The following is a 21454-nucleotide window of genomic DNA, read 5'->3' as shown; positions in this document are numbered from 1 at the left end:
TACTAACTAGGTTCACCAGAATAGTAGGCACACCAAAGGTAAAGAGGACAGTTGCCTTCCTATTATTTGACACACAGGTAGTTTATTCATATTTATCAAAATACCCAGTAGCAATGTGAGTTTGTCCTTTGGCATTTGCTTGCAGTTGGAAAGTGAGACTCTGGCCACAGAGGGAGTGGAAGCTTCAATCATTTGCACTCCTCACTTTATGTGGCTGCCTGCTAATAAAGTGTGAGACTTAAGTAGACACAATCCATCTATTAAGGTAGATTAGAAATACTACTATTTAACAGAGTTAAATGTATTCTTTTCCTTTCACTCTTTTTCCTTCTGGCATTCCTGTTATGCACACATTACACCTTTTATAGTGGTCTCACAGTTCTTGGATATTCTGTTCTGTTTTTTTCCAGTCTTTGTTCTCTTTACTTTTTGGTTCTTGAGGATTCTATCGATAGATCCTCTAACTCAGAGAGGCTTTCCTCAGCCATGTTCAGTCTACTAATAAGCCCATCAAAGACATTCTTCATTTTTGTCATCATGTCTTTTATCTGTAGCATTTCTCTTTTGTTCTTTCCTAGGACTTCCACCTCTCTGTTTACATTGCCCATCTGGTCTTGCATGCTGTCTACTTTCCCCATTAGAGCCCTTTAGGATCTTAAAGGTCGTTTTAAATTCTCAGTCTGATAATCCTAACATCCCTTCCACGTCTGGCTCTGATTCTTGCACTGTGTCTCCAAATTGTGGCAGATTTTTTTGTTTGTCTTTTTGCCTTTTGGTATGTCTTGTAATTTTTTCTTACAGAATATTTTTCTTTTCTGATAGTTGGATATGTTGTACTAGATAAAAGAAATACCTATAAATAGGCCTTTAGTAATGTGCTGGTGAGGTGTGGGGTGAGGGGAAGTGTTCTGTGGTCTATAATTGGGTCTCGGTATTTTAGTGAGCCTATGCCTGTGCCCCTGGACCGTGAACTTCACAAGTGTTTCTCAGTTTTTTTCTCCCCCTTTAGGTGAGACAGGATGACTAGAGCCAGTAGAAGTTGGATATTTCCCTTCCTCACATCACTGCAGCTCTGGTAATACCTCAGCAGGGTAGGCTCTAGTTAACTAGCTTCCCCTGAAGGCAGGCCTTGTTCAGAGAACAAACTACTATGGCCTATTTCAAAATGGTTCTCCATCCTCTCCCCCTTCCAGAAGTTTGAGGGGATTTATTTAGTATGAGAATCCACTGAGCTCCTGGAGTTAAATCTCACAATGTTGTGAGGATCTCCTTATGACTTGGTCCCCTTGGAGTTTTTATACTTTCAGAGTTTTCTGCTGAGAACTGAGCCTCCAGCAGTTCTTCAATTATGGTTTAAGTTTTCCTTCCCTGGCACTGGTTCCCATAGTGGTCCACTGCCAAGTCTCTGCTCTGGTAAGCCTCAGCTCTTTATATTCACCTGTCTGTCCCTCCAATCTCAGAGCAGCAGTTTGCCCTGTGTCCTCCCCCCTTTTAAGGATCCAAGAAAAGTTGAACAAGTCTGTTCAGCTTGTTACTCATTGTTAGGACACAGTTGCAGCTTCCAAGCTCCTTATGTTGTCAAACTCAGTTCCGGCTGCTCACCACTCAAAAGCCAATACTTCAGAGGCAAACGTTGTTAGAAAGGAAAGCTTGCTTTATTCAGCAGGCTGGCAACTGGGGGAGAAGGTGGATTGCTATCAAACAACCAACTCCGAACTGTCAATCAAGGGGCATAGAGCTTTTAAAGGGAAGTTTCAGGGGTGTAGGTGGAGAGAGGGGCTACATGAATAACAGCACAGTCATCTCTGACAATCACCTTGAAATTAGTCATGCGGTGGTCTGATCAGCATCATCTTGATTGTTTTAAGTACAGTTAAGCTTCAGTTCCAGGGTCAATTTGTTCCCATTTCCTTGAGGCCAGTTCTTGGAGTTGTGCAAGATGGAGCAACTTATGTCATGCCTACAGTCTGCATTATGTAGTTAACTTCTTCCACCTGGTGGGGGTTTCAGTATCTACAAAACAGCTCAAAGGATGTGGCTCAGAATATGATCTACAGCCCTTGAGGAGGAACTAAATGTCCTTGACTTTGCTTAATGATGAAATTTTTATTATTTTGTCCTGTTCGACTGCTTTTCTCTGTTTCTGCATTTTTTTTCATATCTCTGATTAAATTTAATCTCTGGCTAAAGTTTTTCTACAGTCAAGAGGCAGGCAGAGGACATGCGGGTGGGTCTGTCCCATGAAGGCTCCATAGGGTCTTGCTTCGTTTCACTTACATGGGGAACTAGAAATTGGAAGACTTAAAAGAGGCTTCTTTAGTCACTGCCTGTGACTAAATCATGAAATGATGAGGGAGTTAGGAAAACATATTGTGAGGCTCTGAGAAGAGCTGAGAAGAGGTGACTTTGGGGGAAGCTAGATTTCTCTTTTTTTTAAATTCTGAAATTAGTCTTTTTAAAAGAACTTTTATTATGAAATATTTCAGACTCATCACAAAGGACAAAGACCATGGTAAACAATTGTGTTTCAGCTATCTAAGAAATAAAAGGCAATTTCCACTGCATCTATAACTAAAACATTACCTATTAGGCCATAAGAAGTCATCTTCATTTATAATCTATTCGTATGATCTAGAGCCCATGTATGCAAATGTCAGCAATTGAGCCCTTTAAGATTCTCTTTCACTGTATAGCCACCTCTCTTCAGTGGCTCTGAATGACTTTTGGTTGTTTCTAAGTCACATCAGCCCTCTAAAGATGACAACTATCCCTGATAAAGGGATGTCAAGGGAGTACATTACACACTCTGAAGGATGTTTTAGTGATGAGGTACAAAACAGCATTTTCCCAAAAGCAATATCATTTGGATCAGTATATAAATTCCCAAGGTGGTAACTCTGAGGTGCTGACAGTCACTTGACTATATAAATTCTTGAAGGTCCAGAGACATCCATCACATAATTTTATAGTCAGGATTTTTTTCAAAGGTCTTCATGGAAGGAGTTTCCATAAATTTTCACTGTAAGATTTGTAACTCTTTCTTCTGGGAAGCTCCTTTATATGTCAACCTTAAACCTCTTCTCCTGCAATTCAGGAGATTACATTCTATTTGACCTTGAGTCGTGTTAACAACAGCTACAGTTTGATCCTCAAAACAGCTCTCTGCCTGTGAGGTGGGTATTTTTATAGCCCTTGTTTACAGATTAATAACGTCAGGTTTAGTGGGATGAAGGACTTTACACAAAGTCACATAGTTAGGATGGAGGAGAGCTGGGATTCATATGTACTCAGAATCTGACACCCTTATCCATTCCTCCCCAGCACTAGAGAAATGTTTTCTTAGATACAGGAGCTAATTTTTCCTAGAGGTGGAAATGGACACAGATTTCGCCAACACATAAAGAGAACACATCTTGGGATAGGTTGCTTTGTTCTGAATACCCCCAGGTCTTGCAAACCCAATAAAAGTGGCCCAGCACAGAGTTGTATGTAGGATATCTGCCACATACCCATAGTGAACTCTTGTCTCCAAATGAGGTTTCCCTAGAGAAGCATTATTAACTCCATTTCCTTGGAAGATGCAGGACCTGTATCCTTTGCATTGGTTGCTAGGTGACTCACTGCCCCGGCCAGCCAGGATTATGGATGCAAGGCAGAAATAAGAAAAGGCCAAAAATAGTCCTCTCCTTAAAATCCCATTTTCTGCATGTCCCTGGGCCCTTGGGAGACACTATCACAATAATTTATGCCACTACCATCCAAGAGAAGGAGAAGCTTCTCTTTTTTAAATCAGGGGACCATAGCCATGAAATTACATACAGTTTCTGGGGTTTCTGCATTAGTATTTAGAACCCACCTAGTAAAATACAAACATACATTAATAAATTGCTGGGAAAATCTCAAGGGGCAAACTATACACAAAGGTGAATAACTGATGGAGCCTTGGTTGTTAAGGATCCCACCCAGCCAGCATATTAATCTCACAGTATTAATTTCTATCCCCCACCACACCCTAAATCGTCCCTTGTTTCTTGAGAAAATGTAAAGGCCACCCCACACCAGTTTCAGGTCAAAACTACCTTTGCCAAAAATCACTCAGTGACTTCTCTGGTTTAACAACTTATTTAAATATCTCTTCTTTCTGGGCTGTTGTACCTTGGGAAAGGTTTTTCTAATAGCCTCCCCACCTCCCAATTATTTTAACTACACTTCCTCTAGACAACAGATGCTCATCTTCCACCTCAGTTCTATTGGAGAAGTTTAAAATATTGGCTCTAATTTTTCACTATCCTGTAGTCTTACATTTAAGATTGGCCACAGCCAACTGATAGGCAGAATGGCCTTTTTGACCCTTGACTTTGGGCTTGGCCACATGACTTTCATCAGCTGTAATATTTCCTATCACTGCCATACCAAATCACAACAATGATATTGGCTTTAAAAAACTTCCATTTATTATCTCATAGTTTCTGAAGGTCAGAAGTCCAGTAGGCTCAACTGAGTCCTCTGCTTAGGTTCTCACAAGGCCTAACTCAAGGTTATGGCAGGATTGGACTCTTAGATGGAAGTTCTAGGGATGAATTTACCTCCAACTACATCCAAATTGTTAGTCAAATTCAGTTCTTTGTGAATGTATGGCTGAAATCTACATTTCCTTGTTGGCTGTCAGTCAGCTGAGGGCCAGTCTTTGCTCCTATGGGCTGCCTGCATTGCTCCTCATGCTTTCCATGTGATCGTCTCCAGCAATGGTGGGTTGAGCTCCTCTCATGCTTCAAATCTCTCCAACTTCCCTTCTGTTGCATTTCTCTCACTCCACCTGGAGGAAGCTCTCTGCTTTTAAGGACCCATGTGATTAGATTGAGCCCATCCAGATAATCTTGAACAATATCCTTATTTTAAGGTTCATAATCTTAATTACACTGTAAAGTCCCTTTTTCTATGCAACATAACATATTCAGAGGTTTCTGTAAAAAAAAAAAAAATGCTCCAGCCAAGGACAGAAAATTTGGTCTAGAATTCTGGCTCTACTTTTGACTTACGTGATTTTGGACAAGTCATTTGCTCTCTATATGAATTGAGCTCTTCATATATAAATGAAGAACATAAACCCAAACTCATAGGATTGTAGCAAAAATTAAATGAAGTAGTGAATTCCTTCATTCAACCGTTCTTTAGTATATTCATGAAGCTAATACATAATGAATTCCTATTATCAGCCAGACATTATGTTAAAGACTGAGAACCCAAAGATTAATTAAGACAAATTTCTTATTTTTAAGAAGTCTAGGGCTTCCCTGGTGGCGCAGTGGTTGAGAGTCCGCCTGCCGATGCAGGGGACACGGGTTCGTGCCCCCGCCGGGAAGATCCCACATGCCACGGAGCGGTTGGGCCCGTGAGCCATGGCTGCTGAGCCTGCGCGTCCAGAGCCTGTGCTCCGCAACGGGAGAGGCCATAACAGTGAGAGGCCCGCGTACCGCAAAAAAAAAAAAAAAAAAAAAGAAGTCTACATTCCAGTGAGAAAAGTATTTTGTAAATGCTAAAGCAGTCTGCATATCCAAGGCATTATTGTTCTATTTCTTCTTCTAATTTTTCTTATCCCTTCCCATTGGGTATGAACTAACTTTGCATATTTCCTGTCTTATTTTCCTCCAAACTGTCAGTCATTTGTGAGCTTATTATAAAAATTAACATCCCTCACATTCTACCTTCACATTCTTTACCTGAAATAAAAGGTGGTTACACTTACTCATTGGAAAGAAATATTCACTTCAGGGAGACCCAAATTTACTAAGCCCTGTAGGCAGGCACAGGAGCTTTTCAGTTGAAAAGGATTAACCTTTCTTATATCTATTGAAAATCCTCTTATTTTCTTCACTCATAAAATGTACCTCAGGGTATATATGTCTCAGTATCAAATCCCAAGAACAACACAAATGACTTACATGCAATTCCAAATAAAAGATTACAATGGAAAAGGACAGCATTTGTTGCTATAATCCTCCAAAGTCCCATCTAACTATTCATCTTTTCTTCAGGATGGGAGCATTTCTATAAATGCTTATGGTCCTTAACTGTTCTCTTTTCCAGACATAGTCATTATTCAAAGTGTAACCCAATAGAATATTTTTGGAACGTTGCATTACTCTCATTCGTTGAGCTATTTCAGTTGTTGGTCTGCTTCCCTGCTTCTCTCCATCTCCTCTTCCCCTTTGACTATGTCCCTGGACCAGAGCAAATGCTCCTTTTGTTGGGATGCCCCTAACAGTCAAAAATGATGCTAAGTGTGCATAGCTTGACCTGTTCTGGAACAATTCACCAACAGTCGAAATAACAGAATATTGGCATAGAAACTGGCCTTGGGGACGCATCAACACCCCACAAAGAACTGCCAGCAGGGCTGCTGCACTGTGATAACTTCCCCTTCCCTCCCAAGCCAAAACTGACAAAGTCTCCATGGAGCTGTCTTAGCTCAACGTTAAGAAGGGCCTCTGGTCCAGGCCCAAAGTTCATTCAAAAGACAATGGGATGCTCACTCATTAGGTTTTCTCACTGCTCTCAAAGATTTTCTTACCTTGAAGATATTTTCACACAGAGCGAATATATTAAATGGTAACAGGCACTCACAACCATCATGCTTTCAAAGGAGACAGCCAACAGGGTAGAATTTGCAGCCACGCCCAGCTAAGGGATAGGTCAGTCACAGTCAATTGCAGTGTGTTTTTGTCGTTCTGGTCATCGCTTGTACCAGAATATGATATCAGACATTTGAGCATAAGAGCCAGAGACGCTATGCCACATCCAGGGAATGAGGGGGACTGTCTACTAGAGCTCTCCTTGGGGAAGAGGCGAGGTGTGTCAGAGAGGCAAATCCATGGAATCCGTGCTAAGGACCCTGAGTCAAGAAAGAGAGACACCCCTGTGTTGGGGGCTGCAGCTGGTGTATTAAATTAAGCACTTGCAGATGCTGACCTGCTGAGTGGGGAGTCACAAGCCACCCACAGGGGTCGGCAGGGAGTTCCCTCAGCATCTGAGCTCCCACTTTGGGGAAGTGAAAACCCTGGGGCCATTTTGACTGACGGTACAGTTTCAGTACACTCACACAAAAGAAGTCAGGTCACAAGATTTATTACTGATGGATCCCAGGAACAGGGCAATGAGCTGGTGGAAAGGCAGCCCTCTGTCTCAGGTCAGGAGGGAGACAGAGATAGAGAGCAGGGTAGCAAGCACCTACTGCTTACAAGGTGGCTAGGACAGAGGTCCCTAACTTTTCACTAGCTCAAATCTAAGTGGTTATTTTTAAAAGTGTCCCGGGAAAAAAGCAACGTGGGAACTTGGGGCGGGGATCCTAAACTCAGGTCCTTATCTAAATGTCCAGCAGGGTTGTCATACTATAAAATGCGCAGGCAGCAACTCGAAAAAGCCGTTTCCTCATCACAAACCTATGTGCAAGGTCATGAAAACACAGAACGTCAGAATCTGGAGGGACAGGTAAAACAAACAAAAAAACAAAAAGAACAGAAGACAGTGGAAGCCTGCAAGACGTCAGAGGTTAGGGGACAGACACAAGGGAAGCAGAGATGGAATGAGATGTGAGTGTAAAATAAGGTGCTTTAGGGAAACCCTGTGCTGCTACTGACCCATCCTCCCTGAAGCTTAGTACAGGGTCCTCACTCGGTCAGAAGTAGAGGTCTTGAATTGGCAGGCTGCCAACATAGTCCACATCTTAATTCTATAACGTAAAGAAGTAGATTCAATAACAGTAAGTCTCCTTCAGCTACTTCCTCCCCCAAGAGCATGATAAAACTGCAGAGGACTGACTTGTCTGTCAATGCCTTACAGCATTATGGTTAAAGGAGACCTCAGAGGCCATCTGGATTATTCTCTTGCCCTTAGGCAGATTTCTCTAAACCATCCAAGTTACTCTTCCTATTAATATGATAATATGAAGCTATTATTACACAAGTCAAACCAGAGGAGTTAAGGTCCCAACAGATATATGGTCAATGGCTTATGTCTTCTTGAGAGGGTCTTGCCAGGAAACCCCTGGGTCTTGTCTATCCAGTTTAATCACATTGACCATATGATAGCCTTTCCACGACGGACAGCATCACGTTTTCTTACCTCTATCCTCCAATGGGTTTTCCAATGCTTGATACACAGTAGGTGTTTCAGAAATATTTGTGACATGGATAAAAGACTCAGATCCAGATCTTTGGCACTCTCACAGCTGATGAAGTCTGTTAAGAACTGTATTAAGACCATAATAGCTATGAAAATCTTCACCATGCAGGTTCCACTGCTGGAAAATGGAATCCAGTGTGACTCATTAGGAGGGAATGTGGTTTGCATTGCAAAAATATTGCATAGTTATAAGTTGTGATGAATAAGCAGGCGGGAAAGAAAGGACCAAAGGCTTCTGATCAAAGCCAACACATTCTGAAGAATATGAGCATCAGCAAATTGTGTCTATGAAAATGGATTCATAAATAAAAATATTTCATGACCATCTCGATGCTGCTCTAGGGCATATTGGAGACTGGCTTTAAGGACTGAGCTAGGTTTCAGATGCCAAGTGGCCTAAAGCTTCAGGTTGGGAGGCAGGGAGCTGTAAGCAGCTGAACTGAGGTTTTTTAAATTTTTAATTTAAAATTTTTTCCAGTTTAACTGAGATATAATTGACATGTAATACTGTATAAGTTTAAGATGTACAAAGTAATGATTTGGTACATGTATATGTTGGGAACTGATCGCCACAATGAGTTTACTTAACCTCCATCACCTCATGTAATTACAACTTTTTTCTAGTGACGAGAACATTTAAGATCTACTCTCTTGGCAATTTTCAAATATACCATAGAATATTGATAACAATAGTCACTATGCTATACATTGTATCCCTAGAACTGAAACTGGAAGTTTGTGTCTTTTGACCCCCTTCACCCATTGGCCCTACCCCACTACCCTTTCCTTTGGCAATCACCAACCTGTTCTTTGTTTCTAGAAGTGCAGTTTTATTTTTAGACTACATATCAGGAAGATCATACAGTATTTACCTTTCTCTGTCTGACATTTCACCTAACACAGTGTCCTCAAGATTCATCCATGTTGTCACAAATGGCAGGATTCCCTCTCTTTTATGGTTGACTTTTTATGGCTGGTGTATATATTTCTTTATATGTGTGTGTGTGTGTGTGTGTATGTTACATACATTTTTTTCTTTATCCATTTATCTGTTGAAGGTTGTTTCCATGTCTTGACTATTGTGAATTGTGCTATAATGAACGTGCTGGGGAGGGGGGCGGGTACAGGCACAGCTATCTCTTTGAAATAATGATTTTATTTCCTTCCGATGCATACCCAGATGTAGAATTGCTGGATCGTACAGTAGTTCAATTTTTAATTTTTTGAGGAAACTATGTTGTTTTCCATAGTAGCTGTACCAATTTTCATTCCCACCAAAAGTATACAAAGGTTTTCTTTTCTCACTAGGACTTCTCTCTTGTCTTTTTGATGGTAGCCATTCTAACAGGTGTGAGGTGATGGCTTATTGCAGTTTGCATTTCCCTGATGATAAATGATGTTGAACACTTTTTCACGCAACTGTTGGCCATTTGTATGTCTTCTTTGGAAAAATGTCTATTCAGGTCCTTTACTCTTTTTTTTTTTTTTTTTTTGTGGTACACGGGCCTCTCACTGTTGTGGCCTCTCCCGTTGTGGAGCACAGGCTCCGGACGTGCAGGCTCAGTGGCCATGGCTCATGGGCCCAGCCACTCCGCGGCATGTGGGATCTTCCCAGACTGGGGTACGAACCCGTGTCCCCTGCATTGGCAGGCGGACTCTCAACAACTGTGCCACCAGGGTAGCCTCTACTCATTTTTAATTAGACTATTTGTGGGGTTTTGCTATTGAGTTGTATGTGTTCCTTATATACTTTGGATATTAACCCTTATAAGGTATATGGTTTGCAAATATTTTCTCCCATTCTGTAGGTTGCCATTCCATCTTGTTGATTGTTTCTTTTGCTGTGTAGAAGCTTTTTAATTTGATGTAGTTCCACTTATTTTTGCTTTTGTTCCTTGTGCTTTAGGTGTCATATCCATAAAATCATTGCCAAGGCCAATGTCAAGGAGATTTTTTTCCTGTGTTTTCTTCCAGGAGTTTTATGGTACCAGGTTTTACATTTAAGTCTTTAATCCATTTTGAGTTAATTTGTGAGTGTGTGTGTGTTAAAATATTTTTATTGCAAAGTGATTCAGTTATATTTGTGAGGAGGTTTTTGATGTTATGACTGGGGGAACTTTCTCCACAGTCAGGGCATTTCTGGTTGCCACATAGTCCAGGGTGTAGGTGGTCATGTAGTACATTGGCCGGCCTGTATACAAACAACTTTGTGCAAATTAGAAAAAGGTACTCACTCTTGGTGGATGCAGTCCAGTGCTAGGGTTTGTGGTCAGCAAGCAAGCCACAAACTGGTATTCAATCTCCACTTGCCTCTTTGGCCAGCCACACTTGCTCAGGGCCCAGCCTGCATGCCTGAGTGTGATGGCTGTGATGGTGGGGTTGGTGCTTCCCGAGGTTCATCCTGAGAAACCAAGGAGGTGGAGAGAGAAGAAGGTGCTTTCTGGGCCTCTCATTTCGGTTGCTTCCCTGGATACAAGAGAGGAATTTGGGCTTATTTATTAAATTAGAAGTACTTAAAATGGGTTCCTTAAATTCTTAAGACTCCACAGATGGGTTCTTTTAGGGCTTTTCTAAATCTTCCAAAATTTACATAGGTTTTGTAAACATGTGAATATAGGAATTTTTCTAGAAAAATATTTCATATCTTTCACCCATCCCAAAGGTATCCATAACCTCAAAATGTTAAAATTACTGATCTAAGTATCTATTGTAATTCAAGGATTAAACCAATAAACAAAAAAGGGAAGAAAAAAGAATCTGACAAGAAATTGTTCTTTATTTCACTTTGTCATAGTCCAATGAGCATAACATGAACATATTATACAAACTTGGTGAATAGCTACCCATTCAAGGAAACTTGTTCTTCTTACCTGCTTCACACAGCCTGCAGAATAAATCTTGGCCACTTTAATGAACAAGTTATTAGATCAATAGATCTGAAAATCTTCCAAACACAGAACAAAACCCTTCAAGTATGCAATCCTTTAGACAAGTTGGCAAATGACCATGTGGGTAGGCAAAAGGAAGTCCAACTCAGTGGCTAAGGGCTCCTGTTTTGGGGGTCAACTTCAATTCCTGCCCCTGCCATTAACTAACTGGGAGTTCGGGGGTGCTTAGGCAACTTATTTAATTTCTCAAATGCAAAATGGAGCTAAGTAAAGGATCTACCCACCTCACAGAATTGTTTTAAGGGAAAAATGCAATAATACATGGGAAATACTTTATATGATACTTAACATGTAATAAGAACTCTATAAATGTGAGCTGTTTAATATTTTTATTATTATTGGAAAAGTTGACCTATCAGAAGCAGATTGGGGGCTTTAAAGATTTTGGTGGCATTTTCTTTTTTCTTTCTGTTGTTTTCCTCAGGGCTAGTCTCATTCAATGTAATTTCAGAAGCAAATCCCCAAATTTCTAACATAAGATATACATCCCCCTTATTATACTTTTGAGATCTGCTAAGATAAATTTAATTTTTAAATAATTTAACAGCTATTAACAATGGGTCGAAAGAATAAGGATGAGTTGGCAGAATATATCCATTGGGTGAAATGATGCACAAAGATTAAAATTTTATTTCCCTTGCATTTAAGTTTAGGGCCAATCTTGAACTCTTTGGGATTTGGTGATCCTTTTGATTTTAGAAAGGAGCAGTCAGCACATCGAGGTCTAAATGTTCAGAGAACATGATGCCTGGCTCAGTCCTGAAACTTCCTTCAGCTTCCAGCTGACTCCTTTGTGTGGACAGAGTCCTTTCAATGTCCAGGATACACTTAAGCCTGTCTTCCCAGTCATCTCCCTAGTGATAGTTAAGGGATTGTGCCTAGGTCCTGCGTACATTTATTTGGAAAGGTTTTAAGATATGATTCAGTTAAACACTGGGGGGTAGTTCAGAATTTACAATAATAATTACCCATCTGGGGCCAGCAGGCAGTAAGATAGTCTTTCCTAATTCTGGCTACACATCATAACCAATGGTTATATAACCAGATTTACAAATAAACATTCATGGGCCTGAACAAGCACAAGTCTGTGTAGTAAGTCTGGGGGAAGGCAAACTTTTGGAGACAATCTCCAAAAGGAACAGAAAAAATACATATTGCTTTACTAGGGTAATTTAATAAGGTATAATTTCCATACCTTTTGAAGAATAACAAAATCAACGTGTAGTCACATGTTTCAGTGGCAATATATGGCTGTCAGTAACAAACAACATGAACTTGAGAATACAGGGACATGATCACCTACAGTCTGCTAGGACTCAAGATTGGAATAAGGTGAAGGAAGGGGCTATCTATTCAACAGAAACAGAGACACACAAAGGGAGGAAGAAGAGTATCAGGGTCCCATGGGTCTTCCCAATGCAATTTCTATTCTTTTCACTTATTTTAGGAAATCATTTCTTCCTACTCCAACTCTTGAGATCCACATGGGAGGTACCTCATTTTGTCTCACTGCACAAAGACATTGGTGTAAAGATGGACACCTACCTCAGGGTGTGGCGCCAGGCCATAGTGACTGCTCCAGAGCTTTATCGTCCAATATGGTAGCACTGGGCACCAAGGGCAGTCCAGGCCGTACAATTGGACAGCATTAAAAGTCAATGAGAGTCCTTTTCAGGATTTGTTAAGATAGAGTTGGCAAATAGAAGTCCCTTTCCTCAAAGATGGAAAGATGGGAAGCTGTTGAAAGTTAGATCCTGAGACAGAGATTAGCTTGCTGTAGCTTTTTTAGGGAGTATTCTTGGGATCAATAGTGGAAAAAAAAGAAAGGAAGCAGAATTGAGCAGCACAAAATGTCGAGCTGAAATGTACCCTCAGTGAAGGACTTGGCTGGTCACATGGAGAGCTCTGAAAGGAGGATTGATCTTCAAAGTTATCCTGAGGTAGGGTAAGAGATCAAGCCTTTATACTACTGCACAGACTAGTCATTGGATGTGGGTTGCCCTGAAAGGTGGGCATGAACTTGAGCTCGGTAACTCTTTAGTCAAGGTAATTCCTGAAGATGGCTGACAGTTAAGGGCAATTGGGGGGATAAGCATTTTAGTCCTGGAAGCAGCATATCACAGAATTCACTACAGAATCCCAACACTGCTGAAAGAGGGAGAGGTAAAACCCAAAGAGAGTTCTGATGGCATTTGAACTCATGATTCTATGCACCCTTGCACTTCCTGTGGTTTGTTTACAAAAGCCAATTGGGTTCTTTTTTATATCTAACCTAGTTCAAATTCTACTAAAACAATCATGTCTAAGACAATTAAGAATATATATAACCTGCTTGGAAATCTATAAAACCAAAAAATGGAAGCATGTCAGAAAATGCATGGGGGTGGCTAAAGGGAGAGAGTAATACAATTACTATTGTTTGAGCAAACCATAGGTAGCTTGACTAGATGGAGGGAATGGAAGATGTTTCATAGACGCAGGTCACTCAACTGGGGCCAGAGGAGGAATCTTTGTGGGAATTCAATCCCATGACCATCTGCTGGCATATCATTGGGCTGAAAGTAGAATGTCTGATACATTCTTGAGCAACTTTTCTTAAAAAAATCTTTGACTTTTCCAAAGAGATGAGAAGCAAATAGGAGAATTGCTCCTAAGGCCTCAACTCTGATGAACAAAGAGGATTTAATTGCAGAGGAAGAAGTCAGAGGAATCATTGAAGAACATGCCTATACTGCTTTGGAAATTTTTTGAATGTTTGGGAAGAAAAGGCTGTCAAGTGTGGGATCTAGATTTAAGGAAATGGATAAATTCTTGTTATGAGAATTGGATGGGAAAGTGCTCTAGAGGGTTGAGCATCTCCTAAAACTCAAATTCTGAGTATACAGCCCCCAAACGGAAGGAAATGCAGAGCAAACAAGGTTATATTCCCACAAATTAAGACTTGTGCCAATAAGACTAAAACACTTGCTATAGACTGTGTCTATAGAATGTGTCCCCCGCCCAAATTTCTATGTTGAAATCTAATCCTTGATATGATGATACTTGGAGGTGGAGCCTTTGGGAGATGATTAGGTCATGAAGGCAGAGCCCTCATGAAAGGGATTAATGCTGTTATAAAAGAGACTCCAGGGCTTCCCTGGTGGCGCAGTGGTTGAGAGTCCGCCTGCCGATGCAGGGGACACGGGTTTGTGCCCCGGACCGGGATGATCCCACATGCCGCGGAGTGGCTGGGCCCGTGAGTCATGGCCGCTGAGCCTGCGCGTCCGGAGCCTGTGCTCTGCAACGGGAAAGGCCACAAGAGTGAGAGGCCAGCGTACTGGAAAAAAAAAAAAAAAAGGAGGCTCCAGAGAGCTCCCTTGCCCCTTCTGCCATGTGAGGACACAGAGAAAGATGGCTTCTATGAACCTGGAAGTGGGTTCTCACCAGACATCAGATCTGCTGGTATCTTGATCTTGGACTTCCCAGCCTCCAGAACTGTGAGAAATAGATTTCTGTCGTTTATAACCCACATCGTCTATGATATTTTTGTTATAGCAGCCTAAATGGACTAAGTAACAGAGGCTTTCTTAATCCTCTTTAGAAGAGAATATTTATAGAAAGGATGGATTTATAATTTGAGCATTCTTGGTATAATGGTATTATATTGCTGGGTGGCATAATATAAGTCACAACTCTCAATGGCTATTTTCTTTCCAGTTTACTTGTATTTTAAACATGGAGAACCCTCACTGGTAGGTGGGATTGAAATATAAGATGTATGAGTAAATGAAAATGAAACTTTGGCTGTTCTGCTTTCTTGGCTTAGACAGTTGCCTTCCAGGGACCAGAAGTAATAATAGTTATGATTTATTGGATTCTTACAAAGTTCTAGGCATTGTGCTAAGTGCTTTATATGAATTATCTCATGTAATCCTTACAGAAGTTCTTTTGGAATATGTATTCATTAATATCCTCATTATACATACAATAGAGGTCAGATTTGAAAAGGACAGATGACCTATTCCAAGGGGCAAAAATTAAACTTAAGACAAAGCCAGTGTTCCAGACTGCTATACAGAAAGAGCTTACAAATGAAAATGCTAAATTGTTTTCTGCGATCTTTGCTATCTTTGAGGTACTGTGAGGAAAAGGAATGGTGCTCCTTAGGGTGAGGGCAGAGCGCAAGGTTGGCAGAAGGAGGGTGTCTAGCAAGTGTTGAAACATAACCAACTCTCTGCTAATGGGCAGGCCATCATTCCCGCAATGGGACTGTGAGAGCCCAGAGGAAGGGGTTCCTCTTTTCTACCTGGTCTACCACAGGGTGTCCATTTTGCAGTTCTTTCATCTGGAAGACAAAAGAATTTTTTTTTTGAAAATAAATGTGGTTCTTAAATTGTTCAAAGGAAACATTTTAAAAAATGTAAGGTTTCATACATTGACATAAAACAATTAGTCAGAGGTAATAAACTATAAATACAATAGTTCAAATGTTTCTATTTTAGCATTAGTTTTCTAAACAAGTTAAATTCAAAACATTTAAAATCTGTTACACTCATGTTTCAAAGAAATTGTGGAAATGGAAGCTTTCATGGAAATCGAAAACAATGATACCACCTTGTGATCTTTACGTAGAATACCCTGGACATTGATCACTTTAGATTTATAACATGTTTTGGTTAATACATTAGATTCAACCCATTAATATGCCTTCATATTTGGGAGAAATTAGATTGTGATATATAACCTTGCAGTCCACCCAAGTCCTCCTTACTTCCAGGTCTTGCTTGATTCTCTGCAGGGGGTTCTGTCAGACTCATACTTAAAATGATGAAAACTATAAATAACTTCTTTCAGACTGAACATTTCCTTTGTTTTTTAAAGTAATGGAAACATTCTAATTTACAGAGAAGTTGCCTTGTGCTCTAGAGGTCCAAGATTAAAAGTGAAATAAACCAATGAAGAATGTGAGAAGATTAAAAAGAGAGAAAATGTTAATGTAATTTGCAACAAGATGAGTAAGGTAGATTTTGACAACCAGCAGCCAGTGGGATTGACTTTCTTCCTGGGCAAGATTCCTGGAAAGGCTTATTAATGGGATAATTTATCTTCTACTGCCCTGCTTGTCTAAAGAATTTTTTGAGACGTCGAGAGCAGGAATTACATTAGCATATATACCCACCCCTGCAGAGGGAGATTTATGTGGGCTTAGCATGTATGTTTAAAATATGTACCTGTGTATCTTTGTATTTATTTATTGTAAGGTAATAGGTGCTCAATAAATATTTTTTGAAGAATGAGTAAATGTTTAACATGAGAATATAAGGTCAAAACTGAGTCCACATGTTGATATAGCTGCTTTCAAAATTAATTTGGCTGTAGGATCTATTAATTGACACAATGACAACAATGATCTCATTCATTTTTCTGGTCTCAGATTCAATGTCCCTTCTTTAGAGAAAACGTTCTTGATTTCAAAATTTAATCTAATCTTGTTATTCTTGTTTAAAGCACCTAAAGTCTTTGTCTTCATTTCACTTATATCAAGTAGTAATTTAAGTCTATTGGTGTGTATTCATCTAAAGCTGTCTCACTGCCACAGAGGCTGTATCTTGTGGTTCACTGTTGTACCTCCTACACTCAGCATAGTGTCCAGTACCCAGCAGCTTCCCAGTAAAATTTTGTTGAATTAAGAATATGAATGGTCATTTTCACAATGTTGATTCTTCCAATTCAAGAACATGGTATACCTCTCCATCTATTTGTATCATCTTTAGTCTCTTTCATCAGTGTCTTATTGTTTTCTGTATACAGGTCTTTTGTCTCCTTAGGTAGGTTTATTCCTAGATATTTTACTCTTTTTGCTGCAATGGTAAATGGAAGTGTTTTCTTAATTTCACTTTCAGATTTTTCATCATTAATGTATAGGAATGCAAGAGATTTCTGTGCATTAACTTTGTATCCTGCTACTTTACCAAATTCATTGATTAGCTCTAGTAGTTTTACGGTAGCATCTTTAGGATTCTCTATGAATAGTATCATGTGATCTGCAAACAGTGACATCTTTACTTCCTCTTTTCCAATTTGGATTCCTTTTATTTCTTTTTCTTCCCTGATTGCTGTGGCTATAACTTCCAAAACTATGCTGAACAATAGTGGTGAGACTGGGAAACCTTGTCTTGTTCCTGATCTTAGTGAAAAGGGTTTCAGTTTTTCACCATTGAGGATGATGTTGGCTGTGGGTTTGTCATATATGGCCTTTATTATGTTGAGGAAAGTTCTCTCCATGCCTACTTTCTGGAGGGTTTTTATCATAAATGGGTGTTGAATTTTGTCAAAAGTGGTTTTTCTCCTTCAATTTGTTTATATGGTGTATTACATTGATTGATTTAAATATATTGAAGAATCCTTGCATTCCTGGGATAAACCCCACTTGATCATGGTGTATGATCCTTTTAATGTGCTGTTGGATTCTGTTTGTTAGTATTTTGTTGAGGATTTTTGCATCTATGTTCATCAGTGATATTGGTCTGTAGTTTTCTTTCTTTGTGACATGTTGTCTGGTCTTGGTATCAGGGTGATGGTGGCCTCGAAGAATGAGTTTGGGAGAATCAACATTGTGAAATTGACTATACTACCAAAAGCATGCTACAGATTCAATGTAATCCCTATCAAACTACCACTGGCATTTTTCACAAAACTAGAACAAAAAAATTCACAATTTGTATGGAAACACAAAACACCCCGAATAGTCAAAGCAAGCTTGAGAAAGAAAAATGGAGCTGGAGGAATCAGGCTTCTTGACTTCAGTCTATACTACAAAGCTACAGTAACCAAGACAGTATGGTACAGCACAAAAACAGAAATATTGATCAGTGGAACAGGATAGAAAGCCCAGAGATAAACCCATGCACATATGGTCACCTTATCTTTGATAAAGGAGGCAAGAATATACAATGGAGAAAAGACAGCCTCTTCAATAAGTGCTTCTGGGAAAACTGGAAAGCTACACGTAAAAGAATGAAATTAGAACACTCCCTAACACCATACACAAAAATAAACTCAAAACGGATTAAAGACCTAAATGTAAAGCCAGACACTATCAAACTCTTAGAGGAAAACATAGGCAGAACACTCTATGACATATATCATAGCAAGATCCTTTTTGACCCACCTCCTAGAGAAATGGAAATAAAAACAAAAATAAACAAATGGGACCTAATGAAACTTAAAAGCTTTTTGCACAGCAAAGGAAACCATAAACAAGATAAAAAGAGAACCCTCAGAATGGGAGAAAATAGTTGCAAATGAAGCAACTGACAAAGGATTAATCTCCAAAATTTATAAGCAGCTCATGCAGCTCAATATCAAGAAAACAAACAACCCAATCGAAAAATGGGCAGAAGAACTAAGTAGACTTTTCTCCAAAGAAGATATACAGATGGCCAACAAATACATGAAAGGATGCTCAACATCACTAATCATTAGAGAAATGCAGACCAAAACTACAATGAGATATCATCTCACACCGGTCATCAAAAAATCTACAAACAATAAAGGCTGGAGAGGGTGTGGAGAAAAGGGAACCCTCCTGCACTATTGGTAGAAATGTAAATTGATACACCCACTATGGAGAACAGTATGGACGTTCCTTAAAAAACTAAAAATAGAACTACCATATGACCCAGCAATCCCACTACTGGGCATATACCCTGAGAAAACCATAATTCAAAAAGAATCATGTACCACAATATTTACTGCAGCTCTATTTACAATAGCCAGGACATGGAAGCAACCTAAGCGTCCATCAACAGGTGAATGGATAAAGAAGATGTGCTATACAGAATGGAATATTACTCAGCCATAAAAAGAAACGAAATTGAGTTATTTGTAGTGAGGTGGATGGACCTAGAGTCTGTCATACAGAGTGAAGTAAGTCAGAAAGAGAAAAACAAATACCGTATGCTAACACATATATATGGAATCTAAGAAAACAAACAAACAAAAAAAAAACGGTCATGAAGAACCTAGGGGTAAGACGGGAATAAAGACACAGACCTAGTACAGAATGGACTTGAGGATATGGGAAGGGGGAAGGGTAAGCTGTGACAAAGTGAGAGAATGGCATGGACATATATACACTACCAAATGTAAAATAGATAGCTAGTGGGAAGCAGCTGCATAGCACAGGGAGATCAGCTCGGTGCTTTGTGACCACCTAGAGGGGTGGGATAGGGAGGGGGGGAGGGAGAGAGACGCAAGAGGGAAGAGATATGGGGACATATGTATATGTATAACTGATTAACTTTGTTATAAAGCAGAAACTAACACACCATTGTAAAGCAATTATACTCCAATAAAGATGTTACAAAAAAAAAAAGAGTCATGTACCAAAATGTTCATTGCAGCTCTATTTACAATAGCTAGGACATGGAAGCAACCTAAGTGTCCATCAACAGATGAATGGATAAAGAAGATGTGGCACATATATACAATGCAATATTACTCAGCCATAAAAAGAAATGAAATTGACTTATTTGTAATGAGGTAGATGGACCTAGAGATTGTCGTACAGAGTGAAGTAAGTCAGAAAGAGCAAAACTAATACCGTATGCTAACCCATATATATGGAATCTAAAAAAAAAAAAGAACGGTCATGAAGAACCTAGGGGCCAGACAGGAATAAGGACACAGACCTACTTTAGAATGGACTTGAGTATACGGGGAGGGGAAAGGGTAAGCTGGGACAAAGTAAGAGAGTGGCATGGACATATATACACTACCAAACATAAAATAGATAGCTAGTGGGAACCAGCCGCATGGCACAGGGAGATCAGCTCGGTGCTTTTTGACCACCTAGAGGGGTCGGATAGGGAGGGTGGGAGGGAGGGAGACGCAAGAGGGAAGAGATATGGGAACATATGAATATGTATAACTGATTCACTTTGTTATAAACAGAAACTAACACACCATTGTAAAGCAAACTGGCTGCACCGTGGCAATCTTCAGTACCAATAAATCGTATCCCATAAAACTGTACAATTTCTGGGCTTCCCTGGTGGCGCAGTGGTTGAGAGTCCGCCTGCCGATGCAGGGGACACGGGTTCGTGCCCCGGTCTGGGAAGATCCCACATGCCGCAGAGCGGCTAGGCCCGTGAGCCATGGCCGCTGAGCCTGTGCGTCCGGAGCCTGCGCTCCGCAAGGGGAGAGGCCACAACAGTGAGAGGCCCGCATAACGCAAAAAAAAAAAAAAAAAAAAAAAAAAAACTGTACAATTTCTTACTGATGGCACTTGAAGAAGAAAGTTATTAAACCATTACTCATTTAATATAAATTTTTAGGATGCACTAATACTTCTCACTATATTCTTTGCCTAGTACAGTCATAGTGTAGAAATCTTGATATTGTGTAGAAAACCTGGGCAAGATCTTAGTGACTTCCAGGGTTTAATACTTAGTCTGTTGTTGCTAATTACCAAATAGATGGACAGGTAACTTTCAAGGATGCCTGTTTTTCCTTGAACTGCAACATCCAGGGCCAGATGCCAAAATGGAAAAATGTTCTGGAGTCAGGGTATGCAGGAACAACACCCTTGCTTGGACATCTCATTGAATGGGACTCTCTCATTTATCTCTACATTCCCATGCTGTACACTGTAGGTGCTCACTGGTTGATGAGATGAATTTAATGCTGAGTCATTAGAGAGGGAAGGAGAGAGACAAACCCATGTAGATGAAGAGAGATGACTCACGTTTTTAGGCTCATGGGCTTATCCTTGCTTTTCTTGCAGGTAGTATGGCTAGAGTAGGGTTCCCTGGAATAGGATAGGTAGGTTCTACAGGTGGTACAAAGATTCCTCTCTGTGGGGCAGGGGTTGGTCTCTCAAAGCACTTGAGGTTATGACAGTCCTGAAGCATGAGGCTTCAATGTTTTATTCATAGTCAACAATGAGGAGTCCTCAGAGGACAGAAAAGTCTGGCCCAAGGCTATATTTTTATAAAAATCTGCTCTATCATAAACTCTAGGGGTACATGTGCTTCTCTGAGGACAAAAGGAAAATCTCTCAGAAGCTGACCTTTAGTATTTAGTTCTTTAAAACCCCACTTAGTAAACTGAACGGTGACCTGCTGAACAGCACGTGTTGAGTGGAGAATCCAAGAAAACTGAAATCTTTCTCAGCACTGTATTCATACCATGAGGACTTTTACAACTATAATGTCAACTACAGTGGTTTGAACACAAGGGGATAGAGTTTTATTTACTTAATCAGCCACAAGGATAAGTTGAACCCAAAGTATGGATCCCATTTAGGGAGCAGTCCCTAAAACTCTACTGTTACAGATTCATTT

The sequence above is a fragment of the Mesoplodon bidens genome (assembly GCF_964165515.1).
Source record: "Mesoplodon bidens genome assembly, chromosome: 4".
Taxonomy (NCBI): domain Eukaryota; kingdom Metazoa; phylum Chordata; class Mammalia; order Artiodactyla; family Ziphiidae; genus Mesoplodon; species Mesoplodon bidens.
Note: the sequence above shows the minus strand (reverse complement) of the source record.